At 38.4% G+C, this 19,689-nt stretch overlaps 1 protein-coding gene across 3 annotated transcripts in view; it reads left to right on the plus strand.

Annotated features, from left to right (window-relative positions):
• The window catches only part of LOC115218119, a 44,323-nt gene that overhangs the window by 23,273 nt on the left and 1,361 nt on the right, over window positions 1–19,689 (plus strand). For 2 of the 3 annotated variants that reach the window (XM_029787906.2, XM_036507797.1), the window contains exon 2: window positions 7,693–7,808. The gene's annotated coding sequence lies outside the window, so the exon portion shown is untranslated. Of the gene's footprint in view, window positions 1–7,692; window positions 7,809–13,234; window positions 13,997–19,689 lie in introns of those variants that run through there. The other variant, XM_036507798.1, reaches the window with a different exon arrangement.

A 19,689-nucleotide genomic window follows, 5' to 3' on the forward strand; every position in this document is an offset into this window, starting at 1 on the left:
GCACAGGGCCTGAAATTTTGGAGGAGGGGGGTACTTGATTACATTGACCGCAGTGCTCAACTGGTACTCATTTCATTGACCTCGGAATGATGAAAGACAAAGTTGACCTCAGTGGAATTTGAACTCAGAACATAGAGATAGGCGTAGGAGTGGCTGTGTGGCAAGTAGCTTGCTTACCAACCACATGGTCCCGGGTTCAGTCCCACTGTGTGGCACCTTGGGCAAGTGTCTTCTACTATAGCCTCGGGTCAACCAAAGCCTTGTGAGTGGATTTGGTAGATGGAAACTGAAAGAAGCCTATCATGTGTGTATGTATGTATATATATATATGTTTGTGTGTCTGAGTCTGTCTCCCCAACATCGCTTGACAACCGATGCTGGTGTGTTTATGTCCCTGTAACTTAGTGGTTCGGCAAAAGAGTGTGTATCTCTCTGGCCACTCTGAGTCAATTTCTTTTAGGTCATCTTTGCTTCAAGCATGCAAACGACCTAGGTCACGAATGTGTCTTTTTTTTTTTTTTTTTAAATATATCTAAGTGTCCACCGGAGCTAAGGTAGGACAACTGCTATACTGATACACCTAATAAGACAAAAATCCAAGCCCACAGCTCTTTCCTTGTTTCCAAACAATCTGACTTACTTTTCCTTAATCTTGAAGAATTGTTGATGCTTGACTTCACCTCCTCCTCTCATTAGGGAGTTGTTGCCATTTGCCATAATGTGTGTGTTCTACTCTCTTCTGTAAACAAGGATAATTTCAATGAATCCAGTATTTTCTATATTGTTTTGATATGCCATTTATTTGTCTTTGTGTTATTTCCCTTACTTTTCATTTCGCATGCAAGTGTGTGTGGGTTTGGCTTTGTAGCTATCTCTTGCTCTTGTCTCTTGAGACAGCATTCACCCGGGGTGGGTGGGTTGAGCTGGCTTCATTCATCCTCAATGCTGCATCTCTCACAAACGCCGACCAGGCCTGGCAATTTGAGGCTAATGACCGCATGATCTCCAACCACTCCTTATCCCAGTGGTGAACGCCGTAGATATGGGGGCTAGGTTGGGTTCCAGATCAGCCTTGACTGTCATCAGCCAGGTTTTTCGTTGTCCACCACATTGCTTTTGCCAACCCTGAAGGGGAGCTGGGGCAATTGCTTCATAGATGAATTCTCCTGGTTGACTTCTCCTTGTAGCTATGAAGTTCCCTTTGCAACATCATCGTTCCAGGTTCAATACCACTGCACACAGAATCTTGGCCAAGGGTTTTCATCTATAGCCTCTGACTGACCAATGTCTTCTAGGAGAATTTGCTTAATGGAAATTGTAGAAAGGCAATTGGATATGTGTGTGTGCATGTCCATATTAGCATTCCACAAATTTACTTGAATGAAGCAATGTTGTGTTCAGAGTTGTTGTTGTTGTTGTTGACATTATGACCAGTCACTGTGGAGTAAGAAACCCCTTAAGGATGGCCAACAGGAAGAGCATCCAACCATGAAATCCTGCCTGAAATATGTTGTCATCCAATCCATAATACCATGGAAAAATTGATATTAGATAAACAGACAACCATACAAATATGTTTAGAAACATCCTTATGCTTCTTTTGGACAAAACAAAATGCCTTTTGTATGATACATTGTTTTAACAATACACATGCACACAGCTGTTTGCACCATGTGTCTATATATACACATCTGTGTGTGTGTGTGTGTGTAGCCCCTGCAAACCTGAAAAATTATTTTGACTTTTTGTAGAAATAAGCTATGAATAGACTGCACTTGATAACCTCAGCTGCTTATGTAGTAAGAAGAATGCATAACTAAAAAAATAGTATAGAGAGGGGGGGAAGGAGAGAGAGAGAGAGAAATATTATTTTTTTTTGTGTGTTAGTGTGTGTGTGAGTAAGAGAGAGAGAGTGAATCTGTGTGTGAGTTTTGTTTTCTGCCAGTTGTTCAGCTATGCTTTCTAATACTTTATGACAACAATAACAGTGTATTTAAACATCATTCTGTTCTGATGGAAACCATTCTATATCATGTTAATAAAACCAACTGCCATTTAAAACCATTCCAGTAGAATTATCCTTTGCACTAACTTCACTTATTAGTTACTAGCTCTGTTACACCCACATCACTCTGCATCATAGATCAGTGCTCTAACATATGTTATCACATCTCTCTCAGTTACTGATTTACAAAGAATGGACACGTTGCATAATACAATCCTAATGAAATTGTTTAAATAAAAAAACTGAATAGCCATGGCTAGAGTGTCTTATATCATAGTTCTCCAATCATGGTTCATTCGGAGGTCAAATAACATCATAATCATCATCATCGTTTAATGTCCGCTTTCCATGCTAGCATGGGTTGGACAATTTGACTGAGGGCTGGCGAACCAGATGGCTGCACCAGGCTTCAATCTTGATCTGGCAGAGTTTCTACAGCTGGATGCCCTTCCTAACGCCAACCACTCCAAGAGTGTAGTGGGTGCTTTTACTTGCCACTGGCATGGGGGCGAGTCAGACAGTACTGGCAACGACCTTGCTTGAACCTTTTTACACATGCCACCAGCACAGATGCCAGTAAGGCGATGCTGGTACACAAGTGCCAGTAAGGCAAAAATCAAATATTAGATTGCACCCCACCTTACCTTTTTTTTTTTACCAAAAGACAAGCCATCTGAAAGGCAAACTTATCATGGAGTTAAGACCAAAATATTTAATGTAGTGAGCTTAAAAAACTAATCTGTAGTTATACAATGGTGAAAAGACAATAGTCCAATGCCTATTTCAGTTTGGCAAATATGGGAGGTAACTCTAAACATGTTTTGACTTTATTAGACCTCTTCATTGAATCTGTTATGGTTCTAAGTTCCCAAATAGCAAAACCAACATAAGCAGGGATGTAACTAAATACCAAAAGGCATTTTATCTGGTGTTCTATTTTCCCTGATACGATAGTTTCTAATTTAGGTGCAAGGCCTGCAGTTTTGAATGGAAGGGTGTTAATCAGTTTCATTGCCCCAAGTATATGACTGGTACTTTATTTTATTGACCCTGAAAGAACGTAAAGTAAAATTGACCTTGGCAGGATTTGAACTCAGAATGTAAAGAACCAGGAGAAATGCCACAGGGGTTGTTTTTTCATTTTTATTTATTTTTTATTTTATTTGCTTAAACAAGTCTGCCAACTCACCACTTAATAATTATGATTGACGTCTTTGATTGAGTGACCCTTGGTAGTTTAAAGAAAGCCAAGTCAGTTTTATTTGCGGTACAAGTTGAATATAGCTTCTCTAACTATTTATAGTAACAGAGATAAGCTCCACTGTTTCAAAACATTGAGCTGCACCATTTATAATCAACCATTTGCTGATTAGATTCTTGACAGGACAAAATGAAAAAAAAATAATAAAAAATTTATCAAAGATTCTATTCAAGTTCATTCGTTTATGATTTTTACATCTCTTGTTTGTAGTTTTTTTTTTTTATTCAAGGTAATTTCTTCCTATATGCAAAAATAGCCACCAGATAAGCAGTGTTGCTAAGTTCTGGTTTGTATTTATTTTGTTAATCCGACAAGGCCGAAGAAAAGAATTACCGAAGGCCTTCTTATCCTCTTTTAAACTTACAGTAGGATTTGCTGCTGGCAGGGTTGCAGTATGGACATTGACCAAAGTAGATAAAGTAGCGGATGAGTAGGATAGATAGTCTTATTATTTAGCCGCAGGTCAGTCCTCATAGAACAGACAGACCACTGATCAAAGGCGTCTGATCATAGTCATAGCTATCTCACCTTTGATGGTTTACACTTGCCGCCGATACATACTTCCTGTTTTAAGATGGTAGGGCGTAACGAGGGAGGTTTGACTACTGTTTCTAGCAAGTAAAGCAACCACATAAAAGCTCTCTCTTTAGTTTGTGTACTTCAAGTGCATAGAGGTGAGGTAGCATAGAAATTGAGTTGGGATAAGTATTGTTAGTCATTACTCAGCCAACCATAACCTGTCTATTTTAGCAGGTGCTTCGTCTCTCTCTGTCTGCCTCTCTCATTTCACAGTTGAGTGATTAGCAACAGGAGTATTATCCAGACAATTACTCCAACAGCATGCAATGCAAACCAATGTTCAAAGACCTGTGTTTTAGCATAAAAATGTGAGCATAAAACAGAGAAGAATTGATTAGCAAATATTGTATTATTAGTTAAATCAGAGAAGAAAGAGGTCTCCGCTCAACAGTTGTTGGTCACCATTGTAGGATTGAATTTGCTTGTGGAGTGGACAAATCATTCCTTGTCTGTAAGTCTTGTGAACGAGAGAATATAGTTTATGAATCATTCTGGACTTGTAAACAATATCCTTGTGGGGTGTGTATTTGTGTATTTCATAAAGGTGGATTACTATCATCATCATCATCATCGTTTAACGTCCGTTCTCCATGCTAGCATGGGTTGGACGGTTCGACCGGGGATCTGGGAAGCCAGAAGGCTGCACCAGGCTCCAGTCTGATCTGGCAATGTTTCTACAGCTGGATGCCCTTCCTAACGCCAACCACTCCGTGAGTGTAGTGGGTGCTTTTTATGTGCCACCTGCACAGGTGCCAGGCGAGGCTGGCAACGGCCACGATCGGATTGGTGCATTTTACGTGCCACCGGCACGGAAGCCAGTCAATTGAACTAATTGTTCAATAATAAATATTTCTGTTGTGTTTTGTTTTCTTTATATGGCCAGCTTCTAAAGAGAATTAAACACTGTGGTTGAGGCTTCAGTACTGCTCCAGTCCATAGCCATTGTTTTGCATCATCTTCATCATATCTTGGTTTTCCACACTGGCATGAATTGGGTGGTTCGACAGGAACTGGCAAGCCTGGGAGCTGCACCAGGCTCCAATTGTCTGTTTTGGTATGGCTTCTATGGCTGGATGCCCTTCCTAACACCAACCACATTAGTGTGTACTGGGTGCTTCTTTTTTTTATGTGGCACCAGCACCAGTGTTTTACCTGTGACACCATCACAGGTGCTTTATCTGTGACATATAAGAAGCCAATGGTTTTTAATAGTTGGATTCCCTTCTCATCATAAACTGAAAAATCATGAAATGAGAACACAACTTATTGTTTACTCATTTGAGTGAAGAGATTTGTGCTTTGCCCCGAGTTGCTATAGAATGGATGGTGGTTGTAGTAGTAGTAGTAGTAGTAATAGTAAAGTTTGAAATCCTAATTATTTGGTCAGTAGTGCTGCATCATAACATCATCACCTAACCATTAAACATATTGAAAAACTGAATTAAATGCATGTTCATATGACATGGCAAAATTCGAAATTTCCAGTTATTTTTGAATTGGATGTTTGGAAAGAGAAAAAGATTGTCCTTTGAAGAGATTTTTCTCTCCTTCTTTTTCTAAGTAGCAGACAGAACAATAAAACCAATTTAGAAACATGACACTTGCCAAAAGAATTTTTCTTTCTTCCTTTCCTTTTGTTAACTCTTTTTTTTTTCTTTTGTCAATTTAGAAAATCTAGCTAAAAGGTTATATAAGCCTAATTTATTGAGTCAGTAACCTAGTTTCTATGTTAATAACTGACCATTTTAACCCATTCCATTTAGCCAACGTTTCCAGTAGCCAAAAGGCCAAATGTCATGGCATCTCTTTTAGATTGAATATCAACTTTGGTGTCAGATGAAAATACACACGGAATTTATAATGAAATGGACTGTTCTGCACCAACAAACACACGGAGCTTCTAATCAAATGAGATCCAAATCTATGATAGAGAAAACCATGACTACTAAAAGACATTATGATATAGGTTCAAATACTGATGCTATTTCATTAGATCCACGTGCAGAATTGAACTCGTCAGCTTAAGAGTGGTGCCACTGTCTACAGTGATAAGTCCTTCCTTCCTTAGGGTAACTGTTTACATTTAAGCAGACTGTCCCGTTTAAGAATTAAGTTATTCATCACAAACACCATGATGCTTGGAGTGTGATACAAATTTATTTGGTTCAACTTTCTGTGACACACTCCAATGTTTTATGCATATCTCTCTATATATAAACGGCAAAATATCTGTCTGTGTGTGTGTATCCTTTATACAAATCCACAATTTTTCAGTTAGAGGGCTCGCACTTTCTATGGTCATTCAAAACCGTCCAAGGGTGGTCATGCACATCTTTACATTTCCCCAGTCACCCTTCAAAGCCATTAAAACATCAATAGAAGTGACTTTTTTGTGAATTTTCTATCCAAAACCCAATCAAAATGCCCGAAACTTGATACGCCAATTGAATGCCGGCTAGCTGTATGTGATTGGTTGGAGATTTGGACAGTACTCATGTGTATGTGCGCATGCACACAGCTGTATATGCATGCACTAGCACTGTGACACGGCGTTGCTGGATCATAGTGCTAGTAGAATTATAAATCATAAAATTATTACTTTGATCTTTGCTTCATTGAGCTTTCCATGCAGGTCTCAGTGCTGGGTTTTTTTTATGATATTCTTTGACTTTACTGATTTCTCACATGCCTTTATCTCTCTTTTGTGCTTTTCGTTTATAAACCTTTAGCAGGGCATTATATATATACGTATGTACAAGGAGCTCCTGCTCTTTGGAACTGGCTCTTCCACTTCAGTCAGTGGTTTTCAGTCAGAGTCCATTTGAGCACCAGGGGGTGGGGTGGGGGTCTATATTAGATTTTAGGGGTTCATGCAAGCAGAATTAGTAAATTGGGGATCCGCAGTCGTAGTTTAAGAGTCTATGAAAATATTTTGTGTTGCATGTATTTATTGCTTGGGACACTCAGGTTTCTTTCTCTAACATTTAGTTTGATATATTTATGGCCACTGATAACTGTTCTCTGAGAGTGCTCTATTGCCAACCTACACAAGTGAATGGCTGTAAAACAAAGTAAGAATTTTGAAACCTCGAATCGCTGGTGGTGGTGGTGGTGGGGCTCCACAAGAATAAAATAGTAATCAAAGGGGTCCACAGTTATAAAATGGTTGAGGACCACTGACTTAGGTATTCAGCCACCCACATACTTTTTGGTCTTGCTCTAAGCTCTACATCCTTTGCTTCCTTCCCAGAATTGCTCTCCTTCCTCCAACCATCCCAAATCCACTCCCATACCAGTGTTAACTTAGGTTCAAGAACATTAATGGCATCAGTGTTACCTGTCTAAGAAATGCTTATGAAGGCTGTGACCACTATTCCTTTCTTCACAACTATCATCATCATCGTTTAACGTCCGCTTTCCATGCTGGCATGGGTTGGACGATTTGACTGAGGGCTGGCGAGGCAGATGGCTGCACCAGGCTCCAATCTTGATCTGGCAAAGTTTCTACAGCTGGATGCCCTTCCTAACGCCAACCACTCCGAGAGTGTAGTGGGTGCTTTTTACATGCCACCGGCACGGGGAGGGGGGGGCAGTCAGGCGGCACTGGGGCCAGTCAGGTGGCACTGGCAACGACCTAAGTTAAAAAAAACAAAAAATCAATGTTTTTGTTGCTTTGTGAAGACAGAATTAAAAAAGAAATCCAAAAAATAATTGAGCACGGTTGTTAATGGCCTTGTTAAGATTATTGATATCTCACACTATCAGATTATGTTTATCTTGTGTCATGCTACTGTTTAAATCACTTTTCTTCTCTTTTCTCTCTTTCTCTCTCTCTCTCTCTCTTTAGGTTGATCTGATTTAAATATCTGCTGTTGTTTAAACAGTGACCAGGTGATCAGGTCAAAGACAGTTGACCTTTCTACCAAACAGCTGAAGTTACTGTGGTTGTGGTTTCAACTTTGAGTAAGTTCAATGATTTTGCAGTTCAAATTTCAAATTGTTTTTGCTTTCCTCCTTTGACCTCCTTTCCGTTTTGTAACTCAACATATGTGACTTAACTGGCCCAGTCACACAAATCCATCACTCCTCACACACACACACACTCTCTCATCATATATGTTGCTGGGCTTTTCGTATATAATATAATGAGTTGAAAAACTTCAATCAGCTTAGATTACCTGAGCAGTTGGTAAATAAAAAATCCCTTCAGGGTTCTTCTATCCTTTTATTTGTTTCAGTCATTTGACTGCGTCCATGCTGGAGTACCACCTTTAGTTGAGTAAATCGATCTCAGGACTCATTCTTTGTAAGCCTAGTAGTTATTCTATCGACCTCTTTGCTGAACTGCTAAGTTACAGGGACATGAACATCCCAGTATCTGTTCTCAAGCGATGTTGGGGGGACAAACACAGACACACAAACACATATACATATATATATATACACACACAATAGGCTTCTTTCAGTTTCCATCTACCGAATCCACTCACAAGCCTTTGGTCGGCCCAAGGCTATAGTAGAAGACACTTGCCCAAGGTGCCATGCAGTTGGATTGAACCTGGAACCATGTGGTTACTAAGCAAGCTACTTACCACACAGCCACTCCTGTGCTTATGTTTAAAATCTGAAAACAATAAACAGCAATAAGATCAATTGATCAAAATATTTGGGCAAGAGAAAAAAAACTGATGTCTTCACCAACTGTGCCTCGTGTTTTTGTAGCAAATCAGAAAATGCCAAGGTACAGAAAACCTGAGTTTTTACTACATCACACTTATACATGAGGTGCCCCAGCATGGTCGCAATCTAATGACTGAAACTAGTAAAAGATAAGATTCTAAAACTTTTAAACAAGCTGATTGCTTGCTACAACACATTTAGTTTTTTATTCATTTAGCTGTGGATCGAAAAACAATTGAAAATAATTGATATAGATAATGCATATCAGAGTAGATCTGGTTTTTAAAGGCAACTGGTGAGTAACAGACATGTTTCAGTGTTATTTGACCTTCTCAGCAAAACATTCTGTTTAGTTAACAAAAGCAATCGATGCAGAGAAATGGTAGGATGGTAGTGATGCCAATTATGAGTCGATTCCAGTCTTCACATTATTAACTTTGAACATCTGCGGACAGTTATGAAGTACAAGCGCTTACACACACATGTACACACATGACGAGAACTTCTACCTACCAAATTCAATCACAAGGTTTTGGTCGGCCTGGGACTATCGCAGAAGACACTTGCCCAAGGTGCCAAGTATTGGGACTGAACTGGAAACCTATGTGGTCAAGAAACACGCTTCCTAACCACGCAGCCATGTGGAAAATAGAAGCTTTACTTACATGCAGTTAATAATGTTTCTTTTCTCTCTTTTTTTTTTAAAGTTCATGTTTATTCCTGGTTGAGTAAACCTATACTAAAAGACCTTTCAACTAGTACTGTTCGTTCTTCTTTGCCCAAACGGTATACCTGGGACCATTTAGTAACAACCTGGGATCTTTTCGGTTTGAACGGCAGTTTTTTCTAGCGGTGTCATTTGAAATTGTCACCCATAATTATGACCCTAGAATCGATCTATTGCATTTCAATCTGTTTTAGGGTTAGTTAGGGTTGGGGGAAAGAGTATCTTTTTTCTTCACAAATGTAAATAAACCCAATCTGTTTCTTAAACGAGGGACATATTCGTACGGCACAGAATGTCTTTTTTTTACCTCAATAGACGTCAGTGATTGGTTGAAATTGCATAAATTGAAGAAAAAAAACAACAAATATCTTATAAACTATAGAATTTTCTCAATAAAGCCAAGAGCAAAAGATGTTTTATAAACACATTTTACCAACATACGAAGTTAAAAATTTTTTAGTTACCTAGAAATTATGTTAAAAACTGCCGTTCAAACCGAAAAGATCCACAACCTGTAAAAAAATAAAGGTTTCATAGGTGGTTGGAGTAGAGTTGTGCCATCATCAGTGTAATCGTATCCAGACGTTTTTGCTTGTTCATTTAGTGAAGGGCAATTGGTGGTGGCGGCGGGAGCTTTTGGCATCGGGTAAGTAAGACGGGTGTAAAAGAAATAGAAAAATAATTAGAGAGATGTTAGCAAAGTTTATCTCCATCAATCAATGAGTGGCATACGAGAAACAGATGGAAATGGTTTGGATATATGTTCAACGTAAGCAGCTAGATAGATTCTAGGAGACAGTGTATTGGATGACAGAAGAAGCGGCGAGAAGAGGGAGACCGCGCTGCGTATAGTGAGAATGTGAGAGAGAGAGAGAAGCAGGTTGGTGGCGGGATGAGGGCGACGTGAACATGGTTGAAAAACCGGGCCCTGAACAGAGAAACAGCATAAATATCCTCTGCATTGCTCTGAGTTTTAACTGTGGCGGCGATGGCAGCTTTGTGGAGCTCCTTTGATTTGTTATATATACATATATATATATATACTAGCAGTATCGCCCGGCGTTGCTCGGGTTTGTAAGGGAAATAACTATATAAGCATTTTTAGAGTTATAGCCAAAAAATAGCAAAAAAATGCATTAAAAATGGGGAAAAAATTATGGTAAATTTTTTTTAAAATCGTTGACTCATCGTAGACATTTTTAGAGAGTTACTTCCCTTATATAATAGCGAAAAAATGCATTAAAATGGGAAAAAATGATGGTAAATTTTTTTTTAAATCGTTGACTCATCGTAGACATTTTTAGAGAGTTACTTCCCTTATATAATAGCGAAAAAATGCATTAAAATGGAATAAAATGATGGTAAATTTTTTTTTTAATCGTAGACTCATCGTAGACGCGCGCTAATACCCAGAAGGGCTCGATATGAATCACGACTATAAGATACCCGGTTTTGGTTAAACTGCACCGCAAAATGTGGGAGTAGTTAGGAATCTAAATCGTAGGAGACAGACACACAACTTCACTTTTATATATAAAGATATATATTTTTATTGGGTTCATATTTTGCTGTTATCGTTTCACAGTATGGAACCCTAAGGTAGCGTGTAGATAAACGCATTCTTGTTTACTAATGTTCTTTTAAGAACAGATGCACTTACTTAGGACGTCAACCCGCCTGCTTTGAATCTCCTCTTACAGTGCATCTGTGCTGCACAAGTGTGCTGTGTTCTTGCACACTGCAACTGAAGCACAGCATATCCCATGTACTGTTCCCAAATATTTGATTTAAATACTTCTATGCATATAAAGTTTTTGTTTGAGTATATTCAACAAGTGTTAATACCACCGTTTCAAAACGTTTTACTCGACATTATTGTAGCTAAATGTGCCTAAAATCGATAATGTCGACACACAAATATGCAAGAAAAAGCAAAAAAAAAAGGCGAAGTGGTTACGGTTAGAACCAAAGTACGTAATTCTATTTATCCTGAGTTCACTTGGAACTAAACAACATGTAATATATCAGCTCTGTGTGATTGATTTCCTTGTCCACTAACATCAAACACATTCCATTTTGCTTATAAGTAAGAGAAATGGGATGTTCAACATTCATGCCTTTACCATGGGGTGTAGGTTGGAAATTATACCAAAATAGTTATTACCAATCATAGTAACTAACTCGAATTTTGACTTGCAAGTGGATGAAACTTATTCTATTAACTTTGCAGGGTTTAATTTTGTCTTAGAACTAAACTGTTCAAGAGGAAATCTCGTGAGCTTCTACCAAAAGCCCCACAAAATTTTATGGAAACCAACAGGCAATTAATTATACCTGGAAAGTTGGTTAAAGGCATGTGTATCTGGTTTTTAAAACAGTAGAGAAGAAACAGATAGACCTAAAACTGTAGACTACGTTTGTTTTGTAAGTCATCCAGGACCTGCAAATTTGATCCCTATTTTCTGTAGAAATAAACTGCCGGTTGCTTGTCTATGTAAGTTGGTTTTCTCGCTGCAGCATTTGAACTAGGGCAGTTAAGGTCAAACACACACAAACTAGTGCAAACGAAGATTCTAAAACTAAATATAAGCAACGATATATTAAACATGTACCGAAATTAGTTTACGAGCAAGCTATATCCCCATTTGCAAAAACATTGGTGGATTGACAGAACTTGTCGAACCCAATGTCCTGCAGGTTACGGTCCTTTGCGTTTACTTTCAAATCCTATCGAAATCAGTGTCGATAAAATGAAATACCAGTCATAATTCGGGGAGTTGTTTGTTCTAATAATAACCTCCTTAATGTAAATGGAATTATATAATTCAAGAAGGCGGCGAGCTGGCAGAATCGTTAGCACGCCGGGCGAAATGCTTAGCGGTATTTCGTCTGCCGTTACGTTCTGAGTTCAAATTCCGCCGAGGTCGACTTTGCCTTTCATCCTTTCGGGGTCGATAAATCTAAGTACCAGTTACGCATTGGGGTCGATGTAATCGATTTAATCCCTTTGTCTGTCCTTGTTTGGCCCCTTGTGGGTAGTAAAGAAATAGAATGGAATTATATAATTCAAGAACAACAAATCTGACTGGTACTTAATTCATCTGATCCACTTTTACGATGTCCCCCCCCTCTTCTCCCCCCCCCCAGTCAGGCTACCTTGTTATTCCAGCGGTAATTCGCCCTCAAAAACTCAGATACATGTGCTGCCGTAAAATCAACAAGCAAAAACAATAAAAGCAAACAAACAAACGAAGTTTTTTCAAATCTGACTTCGTTAACCAGGTTTTTTTTTAAATTTTCTTCTCGTGTCAACTGTTAAACATAGAAATGTTTACGGAGCTGAATGAGAGAAGGGCGGGAGAAGCGAAGTGGCGTTGTGTGGCGGGGGAAGCCGAACAACACACGGAAACAATACTTGACAAAAACAAAATGACATATGGGAGAAGAACTGGCGCTCAGAAACATTACCGCCGCAACCACCACCACTAATTAACAATACACTCTCTCTTTCTCTCTCTGTCTCTCTCTCTCTCCCTCTCGCTAATTTTACTACTACCACCACCATAGTCATCCCCTCTCCTCCCTCTCTCTCTCTCTCTCTCTGATCATTACCCCCCTCCCCTCCCCTCACTCCACGATACTATTGTTGCCGACTTAACCTCTCACCTCCTCCTCCCCTTCATAACACCGACTAGTCCACTTTCCAGCCAATGAAATCAGTCGTAGCAGCTTCGCTACTTCAACTACGACTGTTACTCTTACCGCCACTGACACCGACCCCCTCCTTTCCTTCCTCTTTTACACTCTCTCTCTCTCTCTCTCTCTATCTATCTACATCGCACGCACCACCCCCCATTGACACTTCTGCCTATTAAATTCTTACCACCACCACCACCTTCTTTACTATTGACACCCCCCTCCTCCTCCCGTAAACACACGCTTCTTTGACAGCCTCACCGCCCCCCCACCTCCACCGGTTTCTCTTTTTCCCTTCAAACTAAGAAATGTTTGTAATGCTGTTTTGTGACGAGAAGGGAACCTGTACACAATATGCATGCACGCTGCATGCATTAGAAAGCAAGTGATGTATAAAGAATTTATTTCCACAGTAAGAATCTAAAGGAAGAAGAAACAACGTTTTGGACAGAAGCATTCACCAGGAGAGACACAGAGACAGAGAGAGAAAGAATCCCATGTAGGCCTTACAGACACACACCAACTCTGAATGATTTATTCACACTGGCCTCGTTGTTTGTTTAACCAAAGTCCATCCAGCCCTCATCGAACAGACTTGTGCGCGATAAAGGACACTCCAGTCGCGACCATCGCATCTGTTGGCATACCTGTGATTGCAATTAACACGACCTTTTTTGTATTTAAGGCGATCGGATGCGATTTGAGAAAGATTTGGCTGCTATTTCTGTTTAACAGAAGGGCTGCATAGATTGCCCTGTTTCTCTCTTTCATTGGTTCCTTCGCCGTTGTTGATATTTTCGGAAGCAGCTCATGGTGAATTTCTTATTTAAGCAGACACTTAAAGAACACTTAACGAAAACGATCGAACAGATTGTAAATCTATTTTATCGACCCCCTCGAGAGAGAGAGAGAAGGAAAGACAAAGTCGACCTCAGCAAGATTTGAATTCAAAAAACACTTTGTTGATAAAAAAAGGTTTGTTTATGGCTGCTACATTTGGGGGAAAGAAAAAACAGATCAATCGCCCGCATAGAAGCTAGAATTCGAGGTATGAAGCCGACTTGCTCGAACATTTCTACATTTTCTCGGTGACTAATGTTAAACACGGTTTTCAAGTGAGACAGTCGAGTAGACAAAGTATGAATATCCTTTCTAGATTTGGTCATGGTTAGAACGCTTTTTGTAACGGGCCTTCTTGCTCAGTCAGAACCGACCTGGTGTTAAACATTTTTTTTTCTTTTAGCTATAGGCTTAAGTTTTTTGTGTTTGTGCAGGGAGAGGCATGGTCCATCATTCATGTTTTTTGTTACTTTTCCTCCACATATTATATGCTCGCATGTCGATACAGTGACATAACATTTGTTGTATTTCATGTTATATGAGTCAGAAGAATGCAGTGCATGTGCAGTGGAAATAGTTGCTGGGTTGTTTCGTTAATCAGAGATATTCAACATTGGGTTTGAATGGCTAAGATGATGTAAAGATCGGAGGGCGGGGAACCCTTCCAATCAGGAGCAAAAAAGAAAGAAAAAACCCTTTGGTATTATATATTTCGTAATATTCTTATTGGCATACCTACACAAATGTGCCCCTCCCCTTCAACTTTGTTTCCTCATAACTTCTAGAAAAATTGAATATTTCTTAAATGAAATTTTCTACAAGTATGCTTCATATGGTGTAGGCTACGATTATATAAGAATTTATGGTAAAAAATGTTTTTGAGAGTGAGGTGGGAAGTTGCAGAAAATTGACACCAGCCGGCTTTGATTCCTTATATCTTTGAGAAAAATGGGTATTTTCTAATGAAATCTTTTACAAATACCTTTCAGAGTGTTTAGATTACGATTATATAGGAATTTAATATTAGAAAAACTGGTTGACTCCTACACATACTGACACACATCACAATTTTTTTCGAAATTTCATTTTGGTATATATGTAATGTGTATCAGTATTTTATGTGTACGAGCCGACCAATTTTTTTTTTAATATATATTGAATTCCGATCTAATCATAATCTACACACTTTGACAGGTATTTTTTAGAAAATTTCATTGAAAAGTATCCCTTTTTCTTAAAGTTATGAGGAAACAAAGTCGGGGGCACACTTGTGTAGGTATGCCTTGATAGCATAATTTATTTGTTTCACAAGTTTTTTCATCAGTCTCAAATATCTTTTCATTTCAGGTAACTTCCTCCACCCCCAAAAATCCTTGTCTATTCCCTACAGTATGTTTAGTGAATTAAACACAATGAATTGTCTTGCCCAGAGACAGTACAGCAAGGCCTGTACCAGAGGTAGTCACTACGTGGTTGATCGACATGCTAGAAATAGCTGCTAAATCTCCTTAGACTCATACCATGCGATCTTAAAAATAAAGAAACGACACATTGGATAATGTAATTGAACTACAAGTTCCCTTGTAGTTAAAAAAAATAAGTGGGATGGTCATGGCCAGAATATCGTTTATGAAAGATCTTGTCTGTCATGGTTGACTTGAGACTAAACATCATCTTCAAACACGACTCCAAGACGTCCAAATTCTTTAGTTATTTAACCACTTGGCTTTCACTCTTCCCCGTTGGCTAACTTACTGAGACTGCCAACACCTCTCACTTGCAATAGCTTCGTATTCCAGCATTAAAAAAATTTTTTTTCTTTGCACCCATGACATCACGTAACAGCAGTTGGACAAACGGGTTCAATAAAATTAAAAACCATTTCATGCAGCAGATGTGGAACAATCTGACACAGACCAAATATTTTGGAAACTGTCTGTGCTGATGACTCATTCGTGTGTGTGTGTGCATACATATGCACACATGCACATGTGCTCAAAACTGAAATTGCCAGCTCAAGCTGTTGTCTGTACTGAAATACACACATGCACACATACATATATACTCTTTTACTCTTTTACTTGTTTCAGTCATTTGACTGCGGCCATGCTGGAGCACCGCCTTTAGTCGAGCAAATCGACCCCGGGACTTATTCTTTTGTAAGCCCAGTACTTATTCTATTGGTCTCTTTTGCCGAGCTGCTAAGTTATGGGAACGTACACACACCAGCATCAGTTGTCAAGCAATGCTAGGGGGACAAACACAGACATACACACACACACACATATATATATATATATATATACATATATACGACAGGATTCTTTCAGTTTCCATCTACCAAATCCACTCACAAGGCATTGGTCGGCCCGGGGCTATAGCAGAAGACACTTGCCCAAGATGCCATGCAGTGGGACTGAACCTGGAACCATGTGGTTGCTAACCAACCTACTTATCACATAGCCACTCCTGCGCCTATATATACATGAGGTTAGAACTTTAAACACCTGGAATATTCATCACTAAAATTATAGAGGCCCCTTTTATACAAAAGACCACAAAAATGTATAACAAACCAACTAAATGACATAATTGTACATGTTAGCAACAAACAAGATGAGGACGATATCCATCAAATGTAAATAATGTGTTATACGGTGTCTAAATGTTAGACACATCTTTAATTTGTTTCAGTCATTAGACTGTGACCTTGAAGGATTTTAGTTGAACAAATTGACCCCAGTACTTATTTATTTTCTAAGCCTAGTACTTATTCAGTCGGTCTCATTTGCTGAACTGCTAAGTTGTGGGTGACATAACCACACCAACACCAATTGCCAGGTGGTGGTGTTGGCGACAAACAAAGACACACACACACATGTATAAATGGGTTTCTTTCAGTTTCCATCTCTCAAAGTCAGAAGGTTTTAGTCAGACCAAGGCTGTAGAAGACAATTTGCCCAACATACTACATTGTTGTACCAAACCCAGAACCATATGGTTTTGAAGCAAACTTCTTACCACACAGCCACAATTCATCATCATCATCATCGTTTAACGTCCGTTCTCCATGCTAGCATGGGTTGGACGGTTCGACCGGGGATCTGGGAAGCCAGAAGGCTGCACCAGGCTCCAGTCTTATCTGGCAATGTTTCTACAGCTGGATGCCCTTGCTAACGCCAACCACTCCGTGAGTGTAGTGGGTGCTTTTTACCTGGCAACGGCCACGGTCGAATTGGTGCATTTTACATGTCACCGGCACGGAAGCCAGTCTAGGTGGCGCTGGCCAGAAAATTCATCAGCATGGCACTGTTACCAAGAATAACTCTTTAAATAAGGGGCCACATTTCATTTTATCCAGTCTCACTCAGAATGCTTGAATTGACCTGAAAATAGTTACCAATAGACCAAAGCAGTAAGATTGAACTCAGTGACTTGTAATTCCGAAGCAAGCCTCTGAGTCACTGAAATATGTTCGATGTTTGCGTTCATTGTTGTGTGTTTCTATTGAATCCTCTTTGTTTAATGTCTGCTTTCCATGCTGGCATGGGTTGGATGGTTTGACAGGAGCTGGCTGGGGAGAAGACTGCACCAAACTTCGTCTTATTTTGGCAGGGATTTTACAGCTGAATGTCCTTCCTAAAGACAACCACCCCACAGAGTGAAAGCATCCATATATAAATATATATATATATATATATATTAGTCATACAATATAGTGTATATTTAAACACATGAGGAATCCACTCATAGGAATTCAACATGCTAGAAAGAACAGCTAGGTTCTATAACCACAAAAATTAGGGATAAAATTCGACAGGAACAAAATGAAAAATAAAAACATTTTACCATTTAATTTCCTGGACCAATTGGTTTCTGTTTTTATTTTTCATTTCGTTCCTGTCGAATTTTATCCCTAATTTTTGTGGTTATAGAACCTAGCTGTTCTTTCTAGCGTTTTGAATTCCTGTAAGTGGATTCATGTGTATAAATATACACTATATTGTATGACTAAAATATAGTCTTTTGGACTAAATTTTTACATGTTAGACCACTGGAAATGTAAATTTTAATTAATTTCCTTTTCCCTTTGATATGATTAAATATATATATATATATATACGCGAGAAAGAAGCAACAAGAATGGATAGGTTTTTAGTACGATCGTTTCATACAAGGACAGGTTTTATTAAAAGTTGCAAAGATTACAGCATATAAACGAGTCCCGTACTCATCAGCTAAAATACATGTAAGTTCTCTAGACATCCTAGTGTTTGAGGCTATACTCATGAAGTAATGTAGATAATTAAACAGATTTCTAAAGTTCATTAAAGTTCCTTAAAGATGATGTATAGTCTTATCACAGAATTTTAAAAAAGTTTTGATAGCATCACAGAGAAGGTGACCTAATCCATATGAATTTCCATAGATATGATGAGGGATTATATACTCACAGAAGACAAATTTATCCATTGTTATTAGCATTACAGAGAGGGTGAATTAATCCTTTGTATATATGCACAGATTCCAATGGTGTAGATGTAAATTTCCAGAGAAATGGAGATGAATTTCATATTCACAGGCGATAAATTTTACAATGGTTGAACACAATGAGGTAGGTACCAATCCTTGTTATATGATTAGGTGTTTGCCATATTAATCACACTACTGCTATTCACAAGAGGCTGTAGCTATTTAACTCTTAAAGGTTGAAGGGCTTACTAGATCGGCCAAGAATAGAGAATGCTAATAACAATGGATAAATTTGTCTTCTGTGAGTATATAATCCCTCATCATATCTATGGAAATTCATATGGATTAGGTCACCTTCTCTGTGATGCTATCAAAACTTTTTTAAAATTCTGTGATAAGACTATACATCATCTTTAAGGAACTTTAATGAACTTTAGAAATCTGTTTAATTATCTACATTACTTCATGAGTATAGCCTCAAACACTAGGATGTCTAGAGAACTTACATGTATTTTAGCTGATGAGTACGGGACTCGTTTATATGCTGTAATCTTTGCAACTTTTAATAAAACCTGTCCTTGTATGAAACGATCGTACTAAAAACCTATCCATTCTTGTTGCTTCTTTCTCGCTTATAATCACCCCACATTACTGTATTGTTAAATCAGTATAGTTCTTTTTGGTGCATCTAAGTTAGGTACCATATTCAAGTAAATTTTTTAAATTAACTTGAATCTTTATTGCTCTTTGTATATATATATATATATATTTTTGTGTGTGCATCTATATATACATAGATACAGATTTGGTCTTCTGTGCTTGTAGACATGCAGCCTCTTCTCCATCGCTAAGTGTAATATTCACAATGACAATGAGGGTTTACATTTCAAATATTTGGATATTAACTTCTGTTACCATGGTTACAGTTATTGCTCCATAACCAGTCACCATTATATCATATTATTTTGGATCATCTTAAGACACCTAGACTCTTAATTTTATTTCACCCTTCAGCATTCGCATTACTCTGTCAAATCCAGTGTTCATTTATTCACATTGCTTTCAACCAATCAATTATCATCTTGTAAGCTTTTAAATTTCGGTGATATGATTGCAGATTTTCAAAACGACATTGTAGGATAGGTGTGAGAGGCAAGACCTGGCCAGTTTGAACATAAAACAAGTAGAATATTTGGGCTAGATATGGCCAGATTAAATACTAAAGGATTAAACCTTGATAGGCTTTGAGCAAGATTCTTAACTAATTCTTATAAATTTTTATGGAAAGATACTAAGTGTCTAGTCTAGTTAGGGAAGTTAAACTATGGTAGGTAGATGTGCTTTCCAAGAAAATTGCTCTCTCATTTGTTTATTGGTAAAAGTTCCGATTTGTTTAAAAAGTTGTTAAACTCTTCTGAGCTTGTTTTG

The sequence above is a fragment of the Octopus sinensis genome, linkage group LG12, assembly GCF_006345805.1.
Source record: "Octopus sinensis linkage group LG12, ASM634580v1, whole genome shotgun sequence".
Lineage (NCBI taxonomy): Eukaryota > Metazoa > Mollusca > Cephalopoda > Octopoda > Octopodidae > Octopus > Octopus sinensis.